We start from the raw sequence: 12878 nt of genomic DNA, 5'->3' as shown, positions 1-12878 counted from the left end.
ACATGGTTATGGATAAGAAAAATCCCAGATTGCCTGCTGCAAGCCGATAAACCAGACAACTCAGTGATGTGATCTGATCCAAGTTCAGAGACCTGAAAAGCAGGGCAGCTAACAGAGATCCCAGGAATCTTGAGCAGTGGAATCCAAGGGCAGGGAAAGACTGATCTCTCAGCTCACACAGACATGGTTTACCCCGCCCCCTCTGCCCTTTTGTTCTTCTCTGGCCCTCAAATGTGGGTGATGTATACAAAGGTGAAGATGAGAACCAGGACTAGGCCTACCTGACCAAATGCTAATTGTCTCCAGAAACAATTTCACCAACACACCCGGAAACAATGTTTTGCCAGCTTGCGGGCACCCTTTAAACCACGTGAAGTTAAGCATCATAGACCTGGCTCCTTTTAAAAGGCACGCCCAGACTGGACATATCAGCATAGTCCTAGACATATCAGCATAAGATTGTTAGAATGTGGAGCCTGAAAAGATTGTGGTCTCCAGAGGTTCATGTCCGAGCACAGGACACAAGCAACTTTAAAAATAATCAGGTAGTTGATGGAAACAGCAATTTTTCATTTAACTGCCAGTTTGCTAAGAATGGCGTTTTATTTTTAAATCTTTTTTTTTTTTTTTGGTTTTTCAAGACAGGGCTTCTCTGTGTAGTTTTGGTGCCTGTCCTAGATCTCACTCTGTAGCCCAGGCTGGCCTCAGAGATCTACCTAGCTCTGCCTCCCAAGTGCTGGGATTAAAGGCATGTGCCACCTCATTTTTTTTTTAACCTAAAACTAGTGTATTAGTTACTTTTCTGCTGCTGTGATAGAACACCATGACCAAGGCAACTTATGGAAGAAAGTTTTGTTTGGAACTTACGGTTCCAGAGGGACGGAGAAGAGCTCACACTTGGACTGGTCTTTAAACTCTCAAAGCCCTCTGTCACTGACACACTTCCTCCAATAATTCCACAGCTCCTAAGCCTCCCCAAACAGTTCCTCCAACCGGATATCAGGTACTCAAATGCCATAGACTATGGGGAACATTTCACTGAAACCATCATAAATGGAATAAAACTGAAAGAGTTTTTTTTTTTTTTTGGGGGGGGGGGATCAATTGTTTTTTATGTGGTCCTAGGATCCTGTTGACACTTCACTTAGTGAAGTCAAGACTCAGAATCTCCTCTGGGGCTATACCACAGAGGAGTTCCCACAGCAAGGCTGCAAGTGAGTACAATGACCATGCCTGAAGCAATTGCCCAACAAGCAAGCAGCGAAAAAACACCTGGACTCAATCGGCCCAATGCACATTCCTTTATGATCACTGAAAGGTTAGAGAGTCTTACAGGAGACACAGACTTCTGAAATTACTGACTCAGTTTGAACTGAAATTAGGTAAATTTAAAAACAGGTTAATTTTAAAGCTTTTTGAAACTTCTTTACAGAAAGGAAAAAATACCTAGATTTCCTGAATTTACCATTCAGCAGTCTTTTGGCTGGAAAATACATTCATAAAATATCAATATTTTAACTGAAGCACCTATATACCGATGTGACAAAGTGAGTCACTTTATCACTGGAGACATTTTATCGTTAAACAATACTCTTATGATGCTATGCCATCAAATAAGAAAGCGTCATGTTTGCTTCTAATGTGGAAAGGCTTCTGTTCTTTCTCAATCCCAAATGAAGCAGTTGTTTTCTCTATTTTTATTACTTTTTTACTAAGCCATGTGAATGCTGCTGGGGAGAGGAGATTACGTGGAGGCCAGAAGGGACACTTTTCTTCTTCTAACATGTGTGTCCTGAGGATGAGCACGGATCCTGGCTTCATGACGCTACATTTTCCAAGCCATCCATCTCAGAGGCCGGCAGTAATTCCTTTATACGTGCAGTTGTCTACCAACATGAAGAAGTACCAAGTTAACCACAGATGAACAGGTACAACAAGCACAACACACAGCTGCCACTTAAGAAAAAGGCTCCTGTATAAGGACGAGCAGACACTGCTCTCTACACTTTAAAAAAAGAGGAGACTTTCCATTTGAAAGGTTGAATGTTCTGATTGTTAGAGATGAGTACAGATGAAAACGCGTCCCAATAACGAGAGGGTGCCAAGAGTAACAGCAGATGATCAAGTACTGCTGCAAATTGTTTCTAAGAACGCACACTTCAAAGGATCACAAACTATCTCTGTCTTTTGTCTGTTACACTCTATTTGGCTTCAGAATCATATTTTCTTGCAGAATGCCTGGATTTATTTTTTTTAATTATGTCTGTGTATATGTCTGTATGTGTGTGTGTGTGTGTGTGTGTGTGTGTGTGTGTGTGTGTGTATCTTTGTATACATGTATGGGACTTGAGACCCACGCATTCTCTTACTTCCACAGGGCTAACTCCCCACCCTGCTTCCACTCCTTGAGAGAAGACACAGGTATCTGCTTTAGTGTCAGCTCCCTAGAAAGGCCTCGTCTCTCAACTTAAACTGGCAGCCCCAACTCTTCCTAGCCTCACCATTGGCACGCACTAACCTCACACTCACTCATGACTTTCTAGTGCACATGTCTGGAGTCCGGTCAAAGGCCCAGCACCTGTGCTTTCTTACACAGGAGAGTGAGCTTCAAATGGCCCGGAGGTGCTCTCTCCCCCCAAACTGACTAGAGTCAGTAGATAGAAAATCAAGCTCATGCAGTTGGGGCATGTTCCAATGTGTGCTTCACATGTCTCCCTGAAGTCCCAAGTGGGATGGGCCCTAGCTGCACATAGCGTTAATTTCTATAAAGAATACACTACTTGGGGCTTTCTTCGTTTCTTTGTGTGGAGGTACTTCCTGGCATTGTCATCACTGAAGAATAAGTCTCTCGCATTCAGATCTTTGCCTTGGGCGTGTGCTGCGCAGGGGATGGAGATTAAAATATGCCCTTCCCCACCTCTTCATAGTCTACCACAAAATAGTCAATAAATATTTGTTGCAAGAATAAAGGAACAGAGCTAACTTTCACCTGGACAGTGCTGCTGATCAAGCACACTGTGTCTTCCCGAAAAGCTTCTTTTACATGCCGTCTAGTAACTCTTGTGCCAGCTAGAGCAAAGACGCGGGGAGAGGTCTGGGATCCACTCAGCCTCCTTTAAAAAAAAAAAAATGGCCATTCCTAGTTATTCCCCTTCTGCTGACATCCAAAGTGGAAACTCCACTCAGAAATCGCTTCCGTCTTTGAGGTCAATGATCGATCTAACCTTAAACTTAGCATATCACTAAAAATCATATTGCTCCCATATGCCCCCAGGTTGCAAAAGACTAGTACGTCTCTGGGCTTCTCCTAGACACTCTGAAATCTGTAGCTGGGGACTGCTCTTACAACTAGGACTAACTCATCTGTATGGTCCAATTCTACTAAGAATACTGTTCGTAAGGGTCTCTGTGTTATTAATAATTTCAAGATGGTGACAGGAAATTATGAAATAAACCACAGGGCCCTTCTATGCTCAGGACTTTGCATAGTTGCACAGGTCACACACCCATGAAGTTGGCACTGGAAAAAAAAATCAGCAAGGATAAACCATCAAAGACCTCCAAAGACCTCTTGGTTGGCATCGATCGTTTTTAGAGAACAGAGACAATGGTGTTCTCTTTAGTGTAGGTTATGACATCATAAGGTTATGACTGGGCACAACAAAAGTGCAGAGAGGCCTGCAGGCAGCTATTTGCAGCCTCTTGGCTCCTATCACCTTCACAGATACCCACAGAGTCACTCATGGTGCCCAGCTCTCTACTGCCTCCTCAATGGCTCACTCTGTTGATTCTATGCCTACAGTTACCTTACTGAGTCACCACAGTTTAAGCACACATTATATAATCAAAGAGATAGAGTATGTACTTTTAGGTCAGGGAGTATGCCAAAAGTCTCAAGATCCATTTCAAGAAAACATATTCATGGTAATGTCTCAGGGGTCTGGTATATAGCTAAAACTCGGAAGAGCTTGGCATATAAATCAAAGAAGAACAAGATGGACAGCCAGTGTCACCCCAGAATCCAAGAATTTTAATGTTTGAGAGGGCTATGTACAGACCTGACCACCACAGGAAAACGGTTTAACATTGCCTGGCCCTGGATGATGCTTCTTCAGTCATGCAGCGAGAATCAGGGAAAGCAATTCACAGTTGTGGGTTGTTGATCCCCAGAGAGGGCCCTGAGGTGTGTTCCCAAACATAAATCATCACAGAGCTCTGACTTGCCAGACAGCTGGTGTGACTAAACAGGAACAGGACAATCCAAGAAACAGCAACTAGAGCTTAAGTAAGCTCAACTGAACACCAAACCTCGTCTGCCAATTGTGCATATCTGTGCACGCTGCAGGAATGAAATTCCATAGCCTGGTAATTTATACATAGCAGAAACTTATTTCTTACCGTGCTGGAAGTTAAGTCTAAGATCAGAGTGCCAACAGACTCGGTATTGGTTAAGGACCCAATCTCAACTTCCAAATGAGGCCTTGAACATTGTGTCCTCATGTGCTAGAAGGACCACAACAAGGCAGAGATAATTTCTTAAGACCTTTTACAAGATGATGAATCCCATTTGTGAGAGTTCCACCCTCAAAACTTATTACCACTTCTTCATACACTGGAAAATCAGTTCCGATGTAAATTCTTGAGGCACACGCAGCATAAACTGCTATCTCAGGTGATGTGTTTTATTACACAGAATCCTTCTTAAGTTATACGCATATTTTCAGCTATGAAATGCAAGTTACTATACTAAATTACTATATTTATTTGAAAATGTATTTAATCAGAATTGCATTTTACACAAAATTACCAAATTAACTTCTTGCAGGATTGGAAAATGCTGCAATATCTTTGTCTTTGGGGGCTTCTAGAAGCTTAATGGCCTGGTTTTGTTCTCTACAGGTTGTGTGACTTGGGGCAGTTAACCAACATCCGTGACCATCAAAGAGGGAGAAAACACAATAGTCTAAGATTACAATGTAACATATCCACCCCAAACTTAATGTCCCCCTAACACCAAACCTGCATCTTTCCTTCCTAGGCCAGCCATCTAGTAGCTGTTTCTACTATGCCTGGTATCTAGTCCATCAGAATATCAAAATGGCTCAGTATTCTAAATATCCAAACTCTAACCGCCCTGCAGCCAATCTAGAGTCTTTTTCTGGTACCCACTCCCTCACATAGGCTCTGCTTAATTATCTTCTGAGTTCCTGCCTTCACCCTCCTTCACTTCCAATCTATTATCAACATAGCAGCCAGAGGACTCTTTTGAAAATGAACTAACCACTCCAAGTAACAGAGTCATTACTGTGATCTAAATCAATGGTTCTCAACTTAGTGAAATTTTGCGCCTCAGCAGACATCTAATAATATCTAGGGACACTGTTCGCTGTCACAACTTGAGGTGGTACAGAGAGGTAAATATGTGTTAAGGTTCCAATGTTCCTTTCAACACCAGCGTAGAATCTTATTGCTCAATGGAACAGTCCTCAGAGTCAGGGTCTGGGAACAGTGCCCCCCAACCTAATGGGCAGTGGTCCTAGATGTTATAACAAAGCTGGCCAAGCAAGCCAGGAGGACAAGCCAGTAAGTAGCACTCCTCCATGCCCTCAATATCAGTTCCTACCTCGAGTTTCCACCCAGAATCCACTAGATGATGGCCTACAAGCTGTAAGGAGAAATAAACCCCTTTTCTCCCAAGTTCTCAGTCAGCGTATTTTTGACACCTCAATAGAAAAGGAACTAATACAGGTGGGGCTCTTGAGGGTATTCTAGAATATTTAATGAAATGCATGAATAAATGTATTAATGCTGGTTTTGAGATGTGCCTGAGTTGTGTTGGAGAGAAAGCTACCAGATTTCATGTGAAAGAGTCTGCCTCTAGATTTATTATCAGGCTTGTATTCAGAACTGGTTTGGTAACAAACACAGACTACAAGAATAATTCCCAAAAGGACTCCTAATGCTATCATGAAAAATGTAAAAGGGAAGCCAAGAGGAACCTGGTCCACCCACCCTAAAAGTTCTTTCAGCCAAATCCATGTATGTAAAGGATGAAATTTCTGGAAGCTCTTTGTCTACAGTAACTACCCTATTCCAAACTAATCTCACTGTACATTGATGTAAAACTTGAATTGTAACCTTTAGAAGCTAAAAAGAAAAATATTTTAAAAGTCAAAACTACTCTAGAAACTTTTTTCCACCTTTTTCAGTCTGTTTTATTGTTGTTCCCTATGTCCCCCAATAACTAACATTCTATGAGTCCAAGAAATATTTATTTATGGACCTGACAGCAATGGCTTGCACGTGGGTCAGATAAAACAATGAAAAGATGTAGCCATTGTCCTCTAAGGGGTTAGAGTTTGACATGAAAATTCAAACAGTTGTGTTGCTGATCTAATCTGAAGCACAGCAAGAAAACAGAAGAAAGGCACATGGCTTGCAATCTTAAAGGAGGAAGACACGTGTGTAATAGACATCCTCAGCAGGACAGCAAGAAGCAATGGAGAAGAAATCCTGATGTGGAAGCCCGATGCTACCTAACGAGAGATCATGTTGGTAACATGGCTGTGTTTGGGGAGCGCTACGTTTTCTGATTTGGTTGGAACAAGGGTCACAGTGGGGGGAGTGGCAAGAAGTAAGCAAATGGGTTTCTGTGGCCAGAGCCCTGGCTTTTACGCATCTGATTCAACTGGCTCAGGATTGACCTTCAAGGACAGGCAGAGGCTGGGATACAAAGCTCAGAAGGCAGCAGGGCCCCGTTTGTTTCTCTGGGTCATCCTACCCTACCTTAGTACTTAGTAGGCAGAGTAGCCAAAGAGGATTTAAGTAACCAGGCTTAGAAGAGACAACTGCATTATCCTAAGTAGGAGAAAGGACATGACCAAGAGAACAGGGGTTGGCCTGCAAAGATCTTGGAAAAAGTGCTGGAGCTTTCCCACACTCAGATGGCACAAAAATGGTCAGTCAGGGAAGCCACAGATGTGAGCTCAATGGATGCCATGACCTCCAGTACTATTCAACCACTCCATAAAATTACAATGCCCAACATTTTTATTGGGTTTATCAGTTGGTTTCAGAGAAGTGGATTCAAAAGTACATGATTATTTTTCTACAAATGTTAGAGTGGCCCTTTCCTGCAGAGAGCCTCACCCCAATTGAAAATGTCTAAAACTCACATGGAGGTTTCTGGAATAGGTTGGCAGAGGCTAATCTGTCATTTACAGAACAAAACAACCAGAATAGGTTATGACAAATAGTTTTTTTTTAACTTTATTTTTACTCTTACATCATGATTAGGCATGTAAAATGTGAGGTCTGAATCCAAGATATTATCAAATGGCTTTAAGTTGCATTAAATCTGATCTTTTAACAATAGGTACTTGAGGTCAAGGGACAATAGAGGTCCATCCATCAATCCCCTGTACAGTAGTATTTACTCAACCGCTATTTGTGGAGCTGCTATTGTGCCCTGGGCTCAACTGGAGAGCATGAAACATAACCATAAGTAAAATGCAACTGTCCCATTTCCATGCTTATAGTTTGAATGGAGGAGACAGAATTAACATGAAAGAAGTAATTAGTAAACTGAAAGGTGGCAAGTGTCATATTAAAAAAAATTTTTTTAAAGTAGAGGACAAGGCAGGATGGCTATCAGGAGAAGTCTTAGGCTTGGAGGTGAAGTCATTAGCCATGTCTGTGGGTGCAGCAAGAGAGAGGATTCCTAGGACAGAAGAGCCGAGGCAGAGACCTTGAGGTGAGAGCACACCAGTGTCTCCCAGAAACAGAAAGGAAGTCATTTAGACAGGAAATGAGCAGAGAAAACCTAGGACGTGAGGGCAAAGCGACAATGAAATGAGTGGGATGGTGCAGGCCAAGGCAGAGACTTCAGCTTTTGTGTGTCTCTGCGGTGCTAGGAATAGAACCCAGAGTCCCATACATGCTAGAAAAGTGTTCGGCTACTACTCCACCCCCAGCTCATGACTTAGAGTGAAAGTCAAGTGAGGGCCTACAGGATGATTTGAGGCAGGATACAAGGGGTCTGGGTTATAAAGAGCAGGTGGTTCTGGTGTTAAATGGGAAAAAGGCAGCCAGGTAACCCAGAATACAGATCACAATCCAGATAAAGGAGAGCAGAGAACCCCACTCAGACCAAAGCAGTGGAAAGAGTGGATGGGTACATCTGAAAGCCAAGTGGACAGAATTAACAAGACAGCATGCATGCCATGAGAGCAAGCCAGGATTTAAGAACAATTCCCAGGGCAACATTGAAGAATAAAATTTTGCTAAATTTCTGCAAAATTACAAAACATAAAAGTTCTAGAAAATGTTATCAGCCAGTCAAACCCTGGGTTTCTGTGTAGCACCTGCTATTTAAAAGGAAATACATTCCAGGAGATTTATCCACAAAGAGCTGAGGACCATAGTCAGTAAGTTGCCCGTATGTGTGCCCACAGCAAATGCAGAAAAACAAAGCAAAAACAGGGCAAGCATATGCAAAGCAAGACTTGGCTTATTAATGGAAACTGAATCTATAGTGCTACACTATATGTTTGCAACAAGAAATACATAAAGTTACCTGGCACACACAGATCAGTGGTAATGCTTTACTTCTTTAAAAGTCAACTTTAGTTCCCAATCAATAGTTTTATACTATTCTGGTTTTAAGCTGTGGACTTTTTCTGAGGTAGAATGACAGATTACAACCTTCATCAGACAGTTTCTTTTGAAATGAATTTAACTTTCAAAATACAATACAGAATATATGGTGATAGTGGTGTTATCGAGCTGATCATTTATAAGGCCAAAGAACCCACAGTGACTTCCTAAATATAGCACCTTCAAAGGCATCATGACCTGGTGTCCATCATGCCAGTGATGCTTCTCCTAGAACAATTTTTTTTAAGTGCTTTATAAGATGAAGGAAAACTGCCGGGTGGTGGTGGCACACACCTTTAATCCCAGCACTCAGGAGGCAGAGGCAGGCGGAACACTGTGAGTTCCAGGACAGCCAGGACTACGCAGTGAAACCCTGTCTCAAAAAACCAAAACCAAAACTAAACAAACAAATGAAGTAAAACTACCTTGAGTTAAACTGAGCTAAAGGAAACAACCGACTCTAATGAAGTAAAAAGTCCAACTCCAATAAACGCAATCACAAGGAACATAAAAGTGGACCCCTTTGTCATCTCTGCAATCACGCAGCACTAACTGCCTGAAGCCTGGTAGTGTTTTCAGCATGAGTGCACACAGCACGGGATGCTTTTCAGCTTCAATTGCACTGCTCCTTTGAAACTTCCCATATTCCGGTACATCCTGGTGGCTTTAGATATTTTTTTAGGTAATGTTGCCTCTTTTAAAGGAAATTCAGAAATAGAAAATGTGAACTTGTAAAAATGATAGAAAAGGGAAGGTAGTTTATTTGGAGGCAGATAGTTTGCTTTACAGTTATAGACAACAGATTTGGTTTGGTCATTTTTTTAAATAGATTTAATAGCTGTGGGTATATGTGCAAGGTGCACACATATGTGTGCATATGCTACCCACTTTATTTTTTTGAGAGTCTCTCAATGGACTGAGAATTTGCTGATACTTCTACATTGGCTGGCCAGTAAGCCTTGAAATCCTCCTGTCTCTACCTCCCCAGCACTGGGATTAGGGACATATACCAACATACCTGGCTTTTTACATGGGTACTAGACATCAGAACTCAGGTCCTCATGCTTGACTGGCAAGCACTGTACCAACTAGGCTATCTCACCAGCTCTGATTTAATAGCTTTTGTTAGAGGAACCCACTAGCCTCCAGTAATATGGTACATATATGTACATACATACATACATACATACACACACACACTCACACGAATGATTACCCACAAAGTCATTATCAATCAATCATTGTGATCAAGGAAAATCAGTAATTTCATATAGTTTAAGCTAAGATTTCCATAATATATCAGAATGGACCAGTAACCTATCTGTATGGTCTAGGACAAAGACAATAGTCTTAAAAACACACATGGACAGAAAAGAGAGACCCCATTTTTATTAATTCTATTTTCCTGCAAAGATTTTTAAACATCTATGTACAAACTTAACAAAAACCATTTAGAAGAACATGTCATCTTACTCATCACGTTCTAAATGCAACGACGCACAGGAGAAGTGAAAAGGAATGATTGAATAGACAGCCTTCCTCTGCAGACGTCTCGAGCTTGATAGTCTTCCTCCATGCTGTTCCCAAGCTTAACATTTAACAAATTTTAACACCTTAAGCTCCAACACAATGAAGTCTTATTTAACCATACCGTATGAAATAATTTCATTTGCAAGAAAATAGATGGAATTGGAAATCTTGTGTTAAACAAAACAAGCCAAATTCAAGAATACAAATATTAGGTTTTTCGACATATGTGGAGTCTACACTTCCAAATATACATATAAGATATGATGATTATGGTACTATTTGTGCAGAGGAAATGACCTGTGGGAGGAGGCAAAGAGGGCAAAGGAGAAGAAACTATGACTAAAATACACGATTTTTGTGTACGAAAATGTAATGAAATCCATTGTTTTGTACAATGAATATACACTAAAACATTCTTTCTTTCTTTCTTTTTTTTTTGGGGGGGCGGGGGTGTGGGTGGGTTGTGACAGGGTTTCTCTGTGTAGCTTTGTACCTTTCCTGGAACTCACTCTGTAGCCCAGGCTGGCCTCAAACTCACAGAGATCCGCCTGCCTCTACCTCCCGAGTGCTGGGATTAAAGGTGTGGGCCACCACGGCACAGCCAAAATACACTAAAACATATCTAACAGATCTTTCTTCTATTTTACCTGTGGTCACAGAGAGAAATGTCTCCTTTACTTCTGTCACAAGGTTCTGATCTCTTGAGAAGACAGTAAAGTGCCCAGCTCTGAACAACATAAATACTACAAGTAAGCTCTCTGTAATAATTCATTCATGTCTAGGCTCCTGGGTGGGTTAAGATGGTGGGTGATTGGGCAAATTTTACCAGGCTTCACTTCCAAACTAAAATGAAGACTACATCTCCTTAGGCACTTCAGCCTGGCATAGTGGACAGAAGCCAGGAAACCAACTTCAAAGGTTTATTTTAATTATAAGAGTTCAAAATACAAGTGATTGGTCTCCTAAGGATGGGAAAGAACTCTTAACCCTTTACAAACTTTAATTGGTTAAAGCAAGAGCTGTCAGCTAGCTAGAAGAATGCAGCCCAAGAAACCCCAGTTTTTCAAAAAGATAATTTTACTCCTGTAAAACTGCTCCAACTAATGATGGGCTCACTGATAGAAAACTTAGACTGTGGACATTCCCATAGGCCATACCATGAATGAGATGCTGTGTAAAAAGTGCACACACACAAGTGAAGACTAGCTCTGTTGCTGCTGCCAGCACTATCCTTAAACTCTACTACTCAGTTCTGCCCTTCTGGATTCAGAATCACTTCAGGAAGTCATCCCAAGACCTAAAATTCTCAAATCCACCTAATATTGTCTTGTTCAACTTTCTCTAGCAAAGGAAAAAAGATGAAAGGTATCTTTAAGAACAGCACGCAAGCATTATTCTAAGACAATACAGAAAAATGGTTTGTCTTAGCTTGTCCTCGTGACAGTGAGATGGACTGAATGTTTGTGTCATCCCAAATTCTTGGCAGTACAACTTTTGGAAATCATGAGACCATAAGCATCACTACAGAATTAATGCCCTAATTAAAAAAAAAGGGGGGGAGAAGAGAAGCCAAGTCTCCCATCCTTCATTCTAACTACAATGCTATGTGGAGACTCACCAAGAAGATGACTCTGCAAACTAGGAAGGGGACACAAACCAAACACATGACCTGTAGGAACCATGGCCTCTAGAACTGTGAAGACAAATGTGAGACCTTTAAATATGCACGCTATAGAATTTTGTTACACTAGCTCTGGGTGGACTGACTGGGAGGAAGCTCAGAAGGCATGGGGGGCATGGGATACAACCAATTAGTCCATGGGGGGATGGGGGGAATAGTTTTAATTATCAGCATCTTCAAGGATTACTCTAAGATAAACATTGAATGGTGATCAAAATGGCAAGAGAAAATGATGCTTGGCACCTGAGTTTCTTAGGGCAGACAGGTCATGGCATTTATAGTCTCTCTGCAGGAATTCTTAAGATTCACCCCAATGTTTTAAAAAGATAGTACAGTGTTATGGAATGTTATTTGTGCCTGGTCCATTACGCCACAGTCACATGATGGCCCTCTACAAATGGTAACTGTTTAAACAACTCTGATAGCCTCACCCTGGTTACTTATCCAAAGTATAGTCAAGGTCATAATCTTCAAAGGCATGCTCCAACAACACAATTAGATGCAACATATGGGCCATGTGGCTTAAGTGTCTCACTCACAGTAGAGTTAGGATCTCCACAAGTCTTGCCACAGCATTTGGCAAGTCCAGTCTGCTTAACAAGTTCAAGGATATTTGTTCAATTACTGCCCAAGGACTTGACGGTGTTGGAACAAGATTTTAGCAGCAGATGATCCACATGGAATCACATTCCAAACTCTCTTTTAATGGGATAATTCTTAGGACATCTGTAGATACTTTTCCCTGCCAAGTTTGCACCTCGAGTCCTTGAGAGGATAATCATGAATGTGACCTCCCACCAGCGGACAAACTGACAGCACTAAGCTGATCCACGAAGTTGGTGTGGCAACACTAAATGAAGTCTGTTCTTCAGAGGCTCTAGAATGTCCCACCTCAGGGCTAGAAAAAGCAACTTTCCCCGTGCACATGAGTTTTGCTCAGTGCCCTGTTCATACAAAGATGAATGTAGGCAACAGGTCACCCTAAAGAACTGAATTCCATGTGCATTCATCT

General features: G+C 41.6%; 1 protein-coding gene across 13 annotated transcripts in view; it reads right to left on the bottom strand.

The window, feature by feature from the left end:
• Positions 1-12878, bottom strand: part of Plcb4 (phospholipase C beta 4) — a 385025-nt gene that overhangs the window by 249391 nt on the left and 122756 nt on the right. For 2 of the 13 annotated variants that reach the window (XM_028884517.2, XM_037205243.1), the window contains one exon: positions 2990-3113. The exons of 10 other annotated variants lie outside the window; for them this stretch is intronic. The gene's annotated coding sequence lies outside the window, so the exon portion shown is untranslated. Of the gene's footprint in view, positions 1-1704; positions 1887-2989; positions 3114-12878 lie in introns of all 13 variants that reach the window. One more of the 13 variants, XM_037205244.1, reaches the window with a different exon arrangement.

Source organism: Peromyscus leucopus, chromosome 4 (assembly GCF_004664715.2).
Source record: "Peromyscus leucopus breed LL Stock chromosome 4, UCI_PerLeu_2.1, whole genome shotgun sequence".
In the NCBI taxonomy this organism is placed as follows: domain Eukaryota; kingdom Metazoa; phylum Chordata; class Mammalia; order Rodentia; family Cricetidae; genus Peromyscus; species Peromyscus leucopus.
The sequence above is the reverse complement of the archived record's forward strand: the minus strand, read 5'-3'. Positions and strand labels throughout refer to the sequence as shown.